Source organism: Triticum dicoccoides, chromosome 2A, assembly GCF_002162155.2.
Source record: "Triticum dicoccoides isolate Atlit2015 ecotype Zavitan chromosome 2A, WEW_v2.0, whole genome shotgun sequence".
NCBI lineage: Eukaryota > Viridiplantae > Streptophyta > Magnoliopsida > Poales > Poaceae > Triticum > Triticum dicoccoides.
Genome location: NC_041382.1, coordinates 719,956,929 through 719,973,336, shown reverse-complemented (window position 1 = coordinate 719,973,336; position 16,408 = coordinate 719,956,929). Strand labels below are relative to the sequence as shown.

The 16,408-nt window shown below is 46.3% G+C and overlaps 1 pseudogene; it reads right to left on the bottom strand.

Moving 5' to 3' along the window:
- Positions 1-10,886: 10,886 nt before the first annotated feature.
- On the bottom strand, positions 10,887-13,649 carry LOC119352062 (annotated as a pseudogene).
- Between the last annotated feature and the right edge of the window lie 2,759 nt (positions 13,650-16,408).

Sequence of the window (16,408 nt, the reverse complement as noted above, 5' to 3'; positions counted from 1 at the left end):
GGTGTTGTTTAGATATTCGGAGCCGTCATAATCTTCTTCATTCTGATCATCATCTGCCCGCGAGGATTGCGTATGATATTGAACAGGGCCTCTTCTCCCTCTCTGTCGGTATTGTCCGCCATAGGTTTTGTTTAACTAATCCAAAAGAAATATATTAAATTACAATGCATGGATGCAATCAATTAATAAGGAAAACTGAATCAATCATAGTACATAATAAGCATCATCGAATATAATCTTGAATACATTGTCTCGAATAATAGATATAATCTTGAATACATCGTCTCGAATAATTGATATAATCTCGAATACATCGTCTCGAATAATAGATATAATATCGAGTACATCACTAGCTAGCTAGCTAGAAAGCTAATAAAGATCGAATACTACAGAGTAATCTAGGCCACTCACGGTTCCTGAGGTGCGGGCGGTGGACACCCAAAGAGAAGGAACCATCACTAGATCATAGCTCGGGTGATCTCCCAAAAGAACCTGCCAGGTATTGGAGAACCTGACGTCCATAGCAGCCATGTAGCGATGGACGTGCTCGTCCTCCTCCCTGACACGGCGACGTACCACCTTCGGCGGGGCCGGCTCCCTCCGTACCGAAAGTGGCCCATGCGAACGCCACCAAAGGAGATGAGGGTCGACAACGGGACCCGGGGCCGGGTTCCTCACCAAGCGTCGCGCCCCTGAAGGTAGCACCTCCCAGTGCCAGCCCGGCGGAGCCCAGTCTCGGACATGGGTCCTCTGAAGCAGGACGTCGTCGCGAACGGGTCGACGGCGAGGATGCGGGCCGGGCATCGTCGACAACAAATACTATATGCCGCAAAAGTAAAGTAACATTTTTTAAAGATGGATTGTGATTTCATATATGCAAATTCTAAATTTTATAACTAAAACTAACATTTCTAATATTTCTATAACTAAAACTAACATTTCTAATATTTCTATAACTAAAAAACATTTCTATATAACTAACATTTCTATATAACTAACATTTCTAATATAACTAACATTTCTAATATTTCTATATAACTAACATTTCTATAACTAAAACTAACATTTCTAATAATTCTATAACTAAAAAGCAGAAAGGTTGCTAACAATTCTATAACAATGTGTGTTGTGTGGTTGGCGGCCGAGGCAGGAGCTCACCGGCGAGGCGCGACGACGGTGGGCGGCGACGGGGACGGAGACGGAGACGGCGACGGGGACGGGGCGGCGACGACGGGGACGGGGACGACGGGAGGACACGGCGCGGCGACGGGGACAATGGGGACGGGGACGGCAACGGCGATGGCGACGGACAACGACGGGGACGGCGACGGGGGCGGCGACGAGGGGCGGCGGCGACGGGGCAGAAGAGAAAGAAGCAGGAAGAGATGAGAAACTGACAATTTTTTTGAAGTGTTTTCTTATATAGAACCCACCTTTAGTACCGGTTGGAGCCACCAACCGGTACTAAAGGTCTGTTTTGGCCAGGCAAAGCGGCGGGAACCGCACCCCCTTTAGTACCGGATCGTGGTGCCAACCGGTACTAAAGGCCCCCCCTTTAGTACCGGTTGGAGCCACGACCCGGTACTAAAGGGTGTGCACTGCCAGGCGAGGGGCGCAAAAGTTTAATCCCACCTCGCTAGCCGAGGGGCACTCGCACCTGCTTATAAGCCCCGCCGTCACTGCTGTCTCGAGCTCCTCTCTTAAGCAGGCCTTCTGGGCCTACCTCTGCTGCGATGCCCTGTTGGGCCTACTGGGCTAGCGGGCCTGCATCCTGGCCCAACTAGTATTTGGGTTTCTAGTCGTATGCAGGCCAGTGTGGCCCAGTAGGTGGGCTTTTTTCTTTTCTTTTTTTGCTTTATTTATTTTTGTTTTATTTATTTTTGAGTTGTTTTTTGCTGTATTTAGAGTTTCTTTGTGAATATTTTTTCTTTAGGTACAAAAAATTACAAACTTTCTGTTAGTACCGGTAGTTTACAAATTTGAATAGTTTAAATTTTGAATTATTTGAAATTTGTGTGAATCACTCTACTTTATGAATAACTTAACTTTGAAAATAGATTTTTCAGTGATTCTTTTTTATTATGTTTAATCTTAGTGTGTTTTATCATTATATTCAATTTGGTAATGCTTAGATTATTTAAAAAATGAAATGCCTTTGTAACGGACGAGTTTTCATCCGAAACCCTGATACTTCGAAAGAGATTGTCCATTTTGTACACGAAGTGCATCCAGTTTTTGTGGTAACCATCTCTACTTTTTTGCACATGCTATGTGGGTGAAATTATGATACCATGCCAACTTTCAACCTTTTATGAGTTCATTTGAAATGCTTTTCAATTTCAGGGTCATTTAGCTGAAAAAATTAGTAAATGCATGAAAGAATTTGCTTGCACATAAAATTTCTTCGCGTTTCAAATGCCAAAACACATAACTAACTACCCTAACTATTACAGAGATTCCCTCCTAGGTGTGAAACACAGAAGAAAGTGATCATAGTGAAGCCGATCACATCCCAGATCTTTGGGTGTGAAACTTTTTCTTTGCGTGTGTCCCTTTGCGCCGTAGCCATGGAAAATCTTCATCATTTAACTGGATGCTCGGGTCAATATTCACTGTGAATGGAGCAATTTCATCAAACTTTTCATAATCTCCTGACATGTCTGTCTTGTCATCCACTCCCATGATGTTTCTATTCCCAAAAAGAACTATGTGCCACTTTGGCTCATCGTACGATGCATTCACTTCCTTATCTTTTCTTTTTCTCGGCTTGGTAGACATGTCCTTCACATAGAAAACCTGTGCGACATCATTGGCTAGGACGAATGGTTCGTCTGCATACGCAAGATTGTTGAGATCCACTGTTGTCATTCCGTACTGCGGGTCTTCCGTTACCCCGCCTCGTGTCATATTGACCCATTTGCACCGAAACAAAGGGACCTTCAAACCACGTCGATAGTCAAGTTCCTATATGTCCTGTATATAACCATAATATGTTTCCTTTCCCGTCTTGGTTTCTGCATCAAAGCGGACACCACTGTTTTAGTTGGTGCTCTTCTTATCTTGGGCGATCGTGTAAAAAGTATTACCATTTATCTCGTACCCTTTGAAAGTCATTATATTCGAAGATGGTAACTGGGACAGTAAGTACATGTCATCTTCAATAGAGGCGTCATGCATGGTATGTGTTTGCAACCAGCTGGCGAAACTCCTGGTTTGTTCACGTGTAATCCAGTCATCAGACCGCTCCGGGTGTTTGGAGCGTAGCAAATTCTTGTGTTCATCCATATACGAAGCCACCAAGGCAGAATTCTATAGAACTGTGTAGTGTGCTTCAGTGAGAGAATGTCCGTCCACACATATTATTTTTCCCCTCCTAGCATGCCTTTTCCATCCAGTCTGCCCTTATGCCGCGATTCAGGAACACCAATCGGCTTAAGGTCAGGAATAAAGTCAATACAAAACTCAATGACCTCCTCATTTTCATGGCCCTTGGAGATGCTTCCTTCTGGCCTAGCACAGTTATGAACATATTTCTTTAAGACTCCCATGAACCTCTCAAAGGGGAACATATTGTGTAGAAATACAGGACCCAAAACATTAATCTCTTCACATAGGTGAACTAGGACGTGTGTCATGATGTTGAAGAAGGATGGTGGGAACACCAACTCGAAACTGACAAGACATTGCACCAAATCATTCTCTAACCTTGGTATGATTTCTGGATCGATTACCTTCTGAGAGATTGCATTGAGGAATGCACATAGCTTCACAATGGCTAATCGAATGTTTTTCGGTAGAAGCCCCCTCAATGCAACCGGAAGCAGTTGCGTCATAATCACGTGGCAGTCATGAGACTTTAGGTCTAGAACTTTTTCTCTGCCATGTTTATTATTCCCTTTATATTCGACGAGAAGCCAGACGGTACCTTAATACTGAGCAGGCATTCAAAGAAGATTTCCTTCTCTTCTTTGGTAAGAGCGTAGCTTGCATGACCCTGATGTATGCCGTCTTTTCCGTGCATACGTTGCTGGTCCTCCCGTGCCTCAGGTGTATCTTTTGTCTTCCCATACACGCCCAAGAAGCCAAGCAGGGTCACACAAAGATTCTTCGTCATGTGCATCACGTCGATTGCGGAGCGGACCTGTAGGTCTTTCCAATAGGGAAGGTCCCAAAATATAGATTTCTTCTTCCACATGGGTGCGCGTCCGCCAGCGTCATTCGGAACAGGTTGTCCACCAGGACCCTTTCCAAAGACCACCTTCAAATCCTTAACCATATCATGTACATCAGCACCAGTACGGTGGCGAGGCTTCGTCCGGTGATCCGCCTCACCTTTGAAGTGCTTGCCTTTCTTTCTTACGGGATGCCTGCTCAGAAGAAATCGACGATGTCCCAGGTACACATTCTTCTTACAATTAGCCAAATATATACTATCGGTATCGTCCAAACAGTGTGTGCATGCGCGGTATCCCTTGTTTGTTTGTCCTGAAAGGTTACTGAGAGCAGGCCAATCATTGATGGTCACGAGCAGCAACGCCTTTAGGTCAAATTCTTCCCCCATGTGTTCATCTCACGCATGTACACCTGTTCCATTCCACATTTGTAAGAGTTCTTCAACTAATGGCCTTAGGTACACATCAATGTCGTTGCCGGGTTGCTTAGGGCCTTGGATGAGCACTGGCATCATAATGAACTTCCGCTTCATGCACAACCAAGGAGGAAGGTTATACAAACATAGAGTCACAGGCCAGGTGCTATGGTTGCTGCTCTGCTCCCCAAAATGATTAATGCCATCTGCGCTTAGACCAAACCATACGTTCCTTGCGTCATCTGCAAACTCCTTCCCGTACTTTCTTTCGATTTTTCTCCACTGCGACCCGCCAGCGGGTACTCTCAACTTTTCGTCTTTCTTACGGTCTTCTCTGTGCCATCGCATCGCCTTGGCATGCTCTTTGTTTTCGAACAAATGTTTCAACGGTGGTATTATAGGAGCATACCACATCACCTTGGCAGGAATCTTCTTCCTGGGGCGCTCGCCCTCGACATCATCGGGGTCATCGCGGCTGATCTTATAGCGTAATGCATCGCATACTGGGCAAGCGTTCAAATCCTCGTACTCACCGCGATAGAGGATGCAATCATTAGGGCATGCATGTATCTTCTGCACCTCTAACCCTAGAGGGCAGACAGCCTTCTTTGCTTCGTACGTACTCTCGGGCAGTTCGTTGTCCTTTGGAAGCATATTCTTTATCATTGCCAGCAACTTTCCAAATCCCTTGTCAGATACACCATTCTCTACCTTCCATTGTAGCAATTCCAGTGTGGTGCCCAGCTTTTTCTTGTCACCTACGCAATTTGGGTACAACAATTTTTTGTGATCCTCTAACATGCGCTGCAACTTCTTCTTCTCCAAATCACTTGCGCAGTTTCTCTTTGCATCGGCAATGGCCCAACCTAGATCATCAACGGGATCATCTGATGCCTCTTCTTCAGCTTCTTCCCGCATTGCCGGCTCAGCTTCTTCCCGCATTACCGGCTCAGCTTCTTCCCTCATTGTTGTATCATCATATTCAGGGAACCCATGGCCAGGATAGCTGTCGTCATCCTCTTCTTCTTCATTGTCTTCCATCATAACCCTTCTTTCTCCATGCTTGGTCCAAACATTATAGTGGGGCATGAAATCGGACTCAAACAGGTGGACGTGAATGATTCTTGACGTAGAGTAATTGTGACCATTCTTACAGCCAACACATGGACAAGGCATAAAACCATCCGCCCGCTTGTTTGCCTCAGCCGCAAGCAGAAAAGTACGCACGCCATTAATGAACTCGGGAGAGCATCGGTCATCGTACATCCATTGCCGGCTTATCTTCAATACACAGCACCGAAAACACCAAATTAATACAATACATAAAGTTCATACATAAAGATCATACAACACTTAAATGCAACAAACAAATAACTCTTTAACTAAAGAATTTAAATGCAACAACAAATGCGATCAAGATCGCAACTAAGGTAACAATTGATCCAACAGCATAATGATACCAAGCCTCACTATGAATGGCATATTTTATAATCTTTCTAATCTTCAAGCGCATTTTCTCCATCTTAATCTTGTGATCATTGACGACATCGGCAACATGCAACTCCAATTCCATCTTCTCCCCCTCAATTCTTTTCAATTTTTCCTTCAAATCCTTGTTTTCTCTTTCAACTAAATTTAACCTCTCGACAATAGGGTCGGTTGGAATTTCCGGTTCAACTACCTCCTACATACAAATATCTATGTCAACTTGATGGGCATAATTTGTCATAAACACGAAATGCAATGAATAGTTTTATAGAGAATATACCACATCTGAATCATAACCCGGACGAGGGCCGACGGGGACGGATATCAAAATCATGGCACTATGTATAACAAACAACGTATGTGTAAGATAATTATACGAGTAACTATATATCCAAATCACACAAACATCAATTTTTTATATAAAACTTCATGAACAAGAGGCTCACCACAAGGTGGTGCCGGCAACGGGACGTTGCGAGCGATCGATGGTGGTTACGACGGAGATTTAGAAGGTACTAAGTAAACCACACCTACATATGCAAATTAAGTGTTATTTTTGACCTCAAATTGCATATAAATCAAATACTAGCACATATATATAATTCCTCCCAAATTACCAAACTCAAAAATCAATCACTATATAAAGCATTGCACGAGCTAATCTAGCAATGAGAGATGAAAGGACAAAGTTGCTAACCTTTGTGATCATTTGAATGGATGGGGGCCTTCAAATCTTGACAAATTTTGGGCAAAATGTGTGATGAGATTGAGAGGAAGAGGGAAAAGAACAGAGGGGAGAGGGGAAAGGGGAAGAATAGAGCGAGCTCGGGTGGACGAAGGGTCTATGTAGGATGACCTCTAGTACCGGTTCGTGATACGACCTGGTACTAAAGGTGTTGGAGGGTCCCCGGACTGACAACATCCTGCCACCACTCACTTTAGTACCGGTTCGTGGCACGAACCGGTGCTAAAGGTTCGCCACGAACTGGTACTAATGAGAGCGGCCGGCTAGCCATTGGAACCGGCACTAATGCACGCATTAGTGCCGGCTCAAATTCAAACTGACACTAATGTGCTTCACGTTTGACCCTTTTTGTACTAATGCAATAATCATGTGCTTCGACCGCAGCCCCAGAAAGAGTGTTGTCGGCATTCTAAGACATCGTGTGAACAAGTTTGCCCGATACACTAAACTTTCCATGAAATAATATCTCACGATTTTGGAAATATTTGAGCATATTCCCTATTATGACAAATGTACCTACGACCCAACTGAGAATTGCTTCCATCTTCCTCCATGGTCATCATCAAGACCATATCGAGGTCATCATCATCTTTCCTCCTCTGATGATGAGTCGTGAAAGAACTCTTGATCAAGCCAACTCCCCCTATGGACCACCTTCGAATAGGTTGGGGCATGACAGAGGAGGTCATGTGGCGGCAGGTTCGGCCAGTCATCCCAACTTGTGTTCACCGGGAGGAAGTTGTCGCCCTATCATGTGCTCCCTGATCGACGCGACATGGGAGCTTGTCATTTCTTAGGTCAAGAGGCGGTGGTGGAGAGAGTGACACGACAACGGAGGACACCATCATAGATTGAGGTTATTGGCAACGTCTACTTAGAGGTGGGGCACGAACATTATGCAACATGTAGCTCAAGCGGTGAGCATCGGCGGTCCGGATCGTGACAAGGCAGTGGTTGCAGACCAGGTTGGGGGGTGATTCCGTTGGTGGCGAGTGACAAGGGAAGGAAGGGCGAGGTCAATGGGGCAGATTGGGTTGCGGCAGCCGGTGGCGTGGCTAGAGACAAGCCCGGTGCGGTAATCACAGCGGTAGTGGGTGGAATTGAGGATTGTTTGAGGGAACCACCAGCACTTGTCATGGTTGAAAAGAGAAAGGTTGAGAAGGAAATGAACGAAAGACCACCAAGTTGAATTTTATAAGTGGGAAGGATATTGTTTGTTGAATTTTATAAGTAGGAAGGATATTTTTTATCTAAAATTTAAATTGATTATGTCTAATGAAGAGTGTGTCGTTCCTAACTCTATGATGACTTTAGCAATACCAACAATTTGGCCTTTCTCCAACTTGCTCGAACCCTCCCAATTTGTAAATATTTGAGCATTAGTGGATTAATTTTGCAATTCATACATCATACTAGGAATTATATATACAACTCATTACATTGTTGAGACATATAGTCAGGCACAACATATTCTAATGCATATATAGATTGGGCTCTTATAGACAAGGCCCCCGCCCAGGGGCCTTATCACCCTAGCTTAGAGCATCTCCAACTAAGACTTACCTAATTTGCCCCCCTGTATGTGTGGGGACGCGTCGGTGAATAGGAGTGGGTCAACCCCAATTTGTCCGCTCGGGTTACAATGCTCTTCATTTACGAACCCTCAAATCCATACAAAGTTATGGAACATTGATCAACATATACATTGTTAGCATACATAGGACATAGTTCAAACACCGGATGACATAGGACAACAACAGTTAAACAATGACACCATAGTAAAACAAAGAAAATATTTAACTAAGACCAGATTGTTCGATGGTATAAATAAACTAGATAGGGGAAGTTCACTGAGGGCCGCCCTTGCCCTTGTCGTCTTTGTTGCAGAATTAGCGGTCCAAGGCAACGTTGGAGTCGAGGTGGATCTGCTCATGGCCAAAGTTGGATGTGTAGACGGAGGTAGCGGACATGGTCTCGTCTGATTCCAGAGGCATGCCGGCGATTGCACTATTGAATTCATGCACCAGCCAACTCATCCAAAAGTCCGAACTGATGGAGGGAGGCGGGCAATATATTTCAACACTCCCCCTCATGTCTAGGCTATTTTAGTCCTTAGACATGGGATCGATGTAGGCCGCAGAATTGTTTTATTTAATACTGCGTTGGCAGGGTCTTGAACTCAAGACCTCTTGGCTCTGATACCATATTGAATTCATGCACCAGCCAACTCATCCAAAAGTCCGAACTGATGGAGGGAGGCGGGCAATATATTTCAACATGCACGACCGGCCCAAGTTTGTTGCCTCATGAGGAAGCAGGCACGGGCTTCCTCCGCATCCTGTTCTTCAGGGTGCAGCGCGGTCCGACTCCTATGTTGTCTTCAACCGCTAGTTCCTTGGCGTCCAAGGAGTCGACCGTGAGCAAATTCGTCGGTGATGGCGCGCGTCCGAGTCCTTGGACGATAGGGACCGCTGCTTGGCGGCCTGAAGACCGGGTCCTCATCGGATCCAGTTGAAGATGCTTTTAGGGCCGGTTCTGGCGCGTGCATGTCCCTGCTCCGATGGTAAGCAATAACGCAGGTTGACAAGTTCTGGAAAAAAAGACGCCGATATCCACCACACGTGTGGCATAATAGGCATTCGCTCACACACCGTGTGTGACATGAGCAGGGGGCAGCCCACACGGGCTGTGTGTGGGCAAACAGTAGAATTGCCCACACGTGTGGGCACAACTACTTCGCGCCACGTGCCCAACAAGTACTACTCATTCCCGTCTCGTGCGTGTGGCACGAAGCAAATATGCCCACACGTCCTAACGCGGCTATATTAGGTACCCGCGGGATGACGATTTAGTTGCCATCCGGGATGGCAGATGTAGTTATCCGGGATGGCAAATATGGTTGTAAAAGCATGGCAACTCTCTCTGTTTTGGTTAACTATAGTTTTCATGTCTAACTTATGATAGTTGCCGCGTGTAATTAAACCATAGTTGTCGTGTGTGATTAACTACTTACCACATATGGTCAAACAATAGTTGCCACGTGTGGTTAATCATAGTTGCCATGTATGTTTATCTGATTGTCACGTACGCGCAACTGCAGTTGTCGTCTAGCAAACGAATCATAGTTGCCATGTACGCGCAATTGCAGTTGCCATCCAACAACGTACGACTGTTGTGTGGGCGAAAAGCAGTTCGCCCACACGCGCGTGAACTAGGTGGTGGTTGTGTGGGCATAAACTAGTTCGCCCACACAGCGCAGCTGTCAACTGTGTGTTGTGGGGCGTGTGGGCGACCTCTCCAACGCCCACACACCGGCCTTGTCCTACGTGGCACGCAAAAACTGCCTCGGTATGTCAAGATTTGTGCAAATTTAACTAGACGGTGATCCAAGCATGTGGGCGAGTTGCAATGTTGTCACAGGTGTGGGCGTTAGTGTTTTCGAAAAAAACATAGGTTGACAGATATGGACATCACACTGTTAATGGTGATATACATCAACGGAGTGGATCAGCGTGCAACTTAACAGGTGAGCAGCTGCAACAGGGCCTACTCACTGACCTGTCCTTTTGCATCCAAGCCCAACTCAAACTGAGCTCAACCAACAAACAGCGGGATAGTGTAATATAATTTTGCGAGAATGGCATTTTGGCTCTGGGCCTTCATGGAGGCCGATTGTTTGAAAAAAACTCAAAATTCAAAATTTTGGTTTTGAAAAAATCTGAAAAAAAAATTGTACAAGTAAATAAGGATGTGAGGTTTATGTGTGTAAAATTTCAGAATGAAACACGTTGAAGTGCAATCTGTACAAAAAAGACAAATTCATGGTCTGGAAGGATGAATAGTATCATATGTTAAAAAGCCTCAAATTTGTCTTTTTTGCACAGCCCTCATTTCAACGTATTTCGTCCTGAAAATTTACACGCTATGCCTTCATCTATCTCTGTATTTTTTTTCAGAATGTTTTGAAATGTAAAAATATGAATTTTCATGAATTTTGAATTTTGCATTTGTAGGCCTTCATGGAGCTCAGCCTCCAAGAGCAATTTCCGTAATTTTGCTCCTTATCAAAACAAAGACCAAACGGGATGTAGCTCGTGAAGCTGCATTCCTAGTCTTCCTGATCCTGGCAATCATCGGTACATTAGCATGGCAGAAAATGTTCCTACCTAACAGTTGCACTTGCAATGACAAAGACTGTCTTTTATCTTCTTGTTTGCAGCACGACATATATTCACTGTCGGCTTGTATCAACAGCCCACACCCGCGAGTATGAAAACATTTATTTCCATATTTCAGTGAAACTTTCCGCCACCTCCCTCTATAACATCTGTATGCAATTGCAGTTTATCATCTTCTTCAACAAAGATTCGTTGATATACACCACTAAACTGAACGATGCCAATCTATTGGAGAACTCGGGTGTTTCTGGTGTACTCTGAACCACCTCTGGTTAAAATCTGCACTTGTCACACCTCTGAAATCAGGATATTCTACAATTAGTTATCAGCCATTGAACCAGGAGTACAAGACCAGCCTGTCGGGAAACTTACAGTTTGGTCAACTCATTGGCCAGCATTAGGACAAGAGTCTTCGGATCTGAACCACAGGTTCTACTCAACACATCGTAGCCCGATCTTTACATAGTTGAGCATCACAGTATGTGGGTACTGGGTGTCTCTGATGTTGTTTGTCCAGTCCCTAATGTCCCCATACCTCCAGTACTACGTGATATTAGTGTTGTAATTTTCAGCAATCAAGCATGTTTCATGTCGTACAGAAGATTTGAGCAAAAGCTAGCTTACGAACTATAAATAATGCTTTTGGTATCCAGTGCAACCAGCTAAGCCTTCCTTCACAGTGAAGACCAAATCCAATTATTCATCAGTAATCTTTGCAGGAGCATGCTCTACCCTCGAAGCGATGAAAGCAGCTCAAATCCCTGACAAGAAACACCTGGTTGGCAATTGGAGAGACCATCTTCAGGAACGAGTGGCCGTCCCCACACGCCCTCAGGTTCTTCATCACCACAATCTCAACATCCACTCTGTTCAGCAATCAGCATAGAGAATGGTACGGCGAACTTCTCACTGTGAGTGCCAACCAACGGTACAGCTACCTTCTTGTCAAGCACTCAGTTTTCCCCCATTCCTGCTGTGCCATTCATCTTCTCCTTGACAATCTGCTCAAGTTCAATCACAAGCACGTAAATTCTCTTCGCCTGTGGATGCGAGTTGTCGTCGTCCATTAACAGGTGAACTCTCCCCTTGTGTTTGAGGTAGCTACACCGGGCTCCTTCTTCAGCCCAAGCTCTGTCATCATGGCACGCACCCTTGCAACACCATCCTGTTGTCCACTGTCAGTGTACATGTTAGCCATGAGCACGTAGTAGCCCACATTGCTTGGTTCGAGCATAATAACATGCTTGAAAGCCTCCTCCCCTGTCTCCACATTTTTATGTATCTTGCACGCCCCAAGAAGGGCACCCCACACAGAACCGTCGGCTGGCATGGGCATCGACGAGATGAGCTCTCGTGCCTCCTCGAGATGGCCCGCCCGTCCAAGAAGGTCCACCATGCAGGCGTAGTGCTCCAGTGTAGGCTGCAGCTTGTAGGTGCTCTCCATTGCAAAGAAGTACTTGCACCCCTCTTCATACTTCCCGGCGTGGCTGCACGCCGACAAGAGCGCGACCATTGCGACATTATCTGGCCGTAAGCCTTCTGACAGCATCCTTTGGAAGAGATTAATGGCCATGTCACCATGTCCATGCATGCCATATCCGGTGATCAGCGCCGTCCACGACACGATGCTCTTCCTGGGCATTTCGTCGAACAGCTGCTGCGCCTGGGGCAAGCTGCCGCAGCGTGCATGGAAGTTGATAAGCGCGCTGCAAAGCTGCACATTTCCACGAAACCCCGGGATTCTCTCCCGCACATAGCGATCCACGTGCAGGCCAACAACACGCGCGTCAAGGTGTGCGCAGGAGGAGAGCACGCCCACGAGCGTCAGAGCGTCTGGTTCCACACCATGGCCACGCATGCGGCGGTAGAGCTCGAGGGCGTCCACAGTGAGACCATTCTGTGCGTGCGCCGAGAGCACGGCGGTCCATGAGACAAGATCACGGGAGGCCAGCGGCATCTCCTCAAAAACCTGCCGAGCAAGAGGGGCGCTGCTGCGGCCATACACAGATATGAGGCAGTTGGCCACGGTAGTCCCGGAGGCGAGTCCCGTTCGAGCCGCCAGGGCGTGGAGCTGCGGCACGACGGTGGTAGGAGCGGCCGGGAGCAGCGTCAGGAGCGTGACGGCGTCGAAGTGGACGCCGGCCACGTGCACGCGCATGCGGCGGAAGAGGGCGAAGCAGGCAGGGGTGAGGGCGTGGAGCGCGCATCCGGAGATGAGGGAGTTGAAGGCGGAGAGGACGGTGGCTGGAGGCGTGGACGCAGGGGGCATTTCGTCGAGCAGCCGCCGCGCGCAGCGGAGGAGGCCCAGGCGGGAGTAGGAAGAGAGCAGCGCGGAGAGGAGGTACGCGTCGGAGGCAGGGAGGAGGCCGCGCTTGGCAGCGAGCGCGTGTACCTGCGCGACGCCGGAGGGGAGGGAGAGCGCCGCGCAGCAGATGGCCGCGGATGGCAGCGCCATGGCGTGCGGCGGCGGCGAAGGGTCGGCATGGCGTAGGACCGCAAGGGCCTCCCGGTGCCTTCGGAGGCGCGTCAGGGTGCACACCCGCGCGTACCATGGCTCGGTGGGGTCAAATTCGCCGGCGACGGCGGCGGAGGTGGACTGCTCGGTCGCCTTGGCCTTGGTTGGGTGCGGAGGTGGAAGATGGTCATGCATGTAGCCCATCGCTAGAACTGGGGCCGGTTTGTCAGGCATGGGCTACACGAATGCGTTCTTTCGGCTAGTGTAGTGTTCGTCTGCAAAAAGTTTCAGAAAATGGTGTGTACTCGAAAAGAAAGCCTATTGATTTTCTCTTAAGTCAAACGATGCATACTTTAATTGTGTTTACAGGAGCAAGTATAGCACCAAATAGAGATATCATATGGAGAAGGGTGTTTCGATGCCCAGGACCATATGATCTGAACGTTTGCGGGAGGTTTGAGATACAAATTTGGAGATGCCCTTAATTTGCTATTAGAGTTCTTGATCATTCTTTTTATGAACTTATAGTCAAACCTTACAACATTTGAGTTCTGAAAAAAATGCCTTCTGACAAAGTTTTATCCAAAACACACTCAACCAATGCGAGTTTTGACAAACACATGTGCAAGGCATATAAATTATAGTTGACTTTTTACTCACAAGTTGTTTCTAGATATCATGAGTATCCAGATGAGTTTTGTAGGGATCAAGAGTTGTCATGGTCTATACCATCTTAGAGCAACTTCAACGACTCGTTATATTGCTGATGATCATAATGCATATGGAGCGCGCTTCATATGGATACAGAGGCTTCCGAGTTGTCATAATGTTTGATGGCAACTCTATTTCCAAGGTCATGCTCGAAATTATGATAAGCATTCAGGCAGATATCTACGCGGATGTCCCACATATAATGCTTATCATAATTTTGAACAACGACATCCATTTTGACAGCGAGGGTGACTGAATTTTGGTGGCGACTCAGTTCCAAGGGCGACGACGAGATCGTTTTCACTCCCCACAACGGTAAAATGTTTGCTAACCATTTGGAGCCACATACGGTAATCCTTGCGGATATCCTTATGTTTCTCCCCAAATGGCTGGTATAATTTTTACCAGTGGTTATCCTCCTTCGAGAACAACACCAAGTTCGTCGACAGTGATGGTGGAGATTGTGGGCGGCTAGAAGGGAAGAGGGGCTTCATAGATACGAGAAGCGGGGAAACTTGGCGAGAGCCGGGAGGCGCTGGGGGTGCTGGAACTTTGATGCCGACTTGGTGTTGTCACTCCATGTCCAACGTTCAACATCTTATGCAGGTCGACAATGCGTGCTTGGTTGAGATCAATGGCGAATTTACCAAGGGTGCTTTAATCGACTCGAACTTCCACTCCAGCGCTGCAAAGTTATTTTCTACTACTAGTCTCAATGCGAAGCCCGTCCACTTATCAGCCTAGTCCAACACATGTTCGCACGACACAGGCAGCCCCGCCCCCCTTCCATTTTCTTTCTAGATTCGCCACTTGTTGGGATCATCGTTTCCAGCATCTCTTGGCTACATCCGGTCATTTCTCGGTATAGTTACAACGCCCCCCTTACTCTAGTGATGCATGACTGGTGCAGCATCAAGCAAAGCTCACGACACGCTAGCGGAAGGAGCAGGTCAGGGGCAGCGACAAATACTTCTTGGGCTCATTTGCAATTTTATTTTCTTGAGGTTGTTCTTGTACAGTCTTTGAATTCTCTTGTGTTTAATGGGATACGAGTCGTGAGCGCTAGGGTTTTATGGGCCGAACCCGTGAATGCATGGCAGGGGGGGGGGGGGTTCCTCCCTTAACTTTCGTTGTTCAATAAAGCTAAATTACAGTCGGCCGGAATTTCGCAACAGATCCGAACGATCTCATCGCCGTCCGATGCGCACGCCAAGGCCTCGATCTGTTTTCGTGACTTTTTGGGCAAACCTTCCTAGCACGCCCCGATCAAACTGCCATCTCGCAATTCACACGCTCGACAGCGTAATCCCGGTGCTCGCCTTTTTTAGCAGGTGATCCAATTTTCTGGGCCGAGAAACAGAATTGCGTGGGGATGAGGGATCGAAGCCATGACCTCTTGCAATATAGTGCACCGAGCTAGCCATTTCACACACAATTAGTTGTTGCGAACAGGGTCCAAATCTTTGTTATATGATTAGTTAGGTAGTTTTTTTACCACACTGCATGTAACGTGACAAAAATATTTATTTCTTTTTTTTTGTGAACCAAATATCTTTCCCCTTGTCTGAACATTTTCTTTCCTTTTTTCTAGTTAGAAGACGCGCTAAAAGTCTAGATAACTTATGCCTAGAAACACGTGGTAATTTTTTACCGGCTAATATTTTTTGTTCAAGCATATCCTAATAAATTATGTGCAAATATCATAGTAGTTTACACATAGTAGACCTGATAACTTACGTTTTGACCCAGTGAAAAATGTATGTTGAAACGTAATCTGATATTTTCTGATACGAGAAAGCTAACTTCTAGTCGACCGGAAACTCGCAATAGATCTGAACACAGGCGACGCCGTTAATTTTTAATTGCACAGTGCGCATGCAATCCCCATACCTCCTGGTAGATAACTGTGGCAGGTAACCGGTTACCCTGCACTAAGCTTGTGTTTACAATTTGGTCAGATAGTCAAGTTACCTACATGCCCTACATTAAGCTTGTGTTTCCCGATGCTCGCCTTTTACTTACCATTTTGTCATTTTGACTCATCTACTCTATTAGTATGGTTATATGTACAAGATGTTTCGATCCTTTGTACCTCTTATGACTTTATGAGGTAACTCTACTAGCCAATCACATCACCTACATTCCCTTCTAGGTTTGCACAAAAGTTAATGTGATGTCTGATCTTTTTCCGCACTTAAGTAGATTATTTTACTAGCTCGTCTCGAGTTGATGACACCACGGTA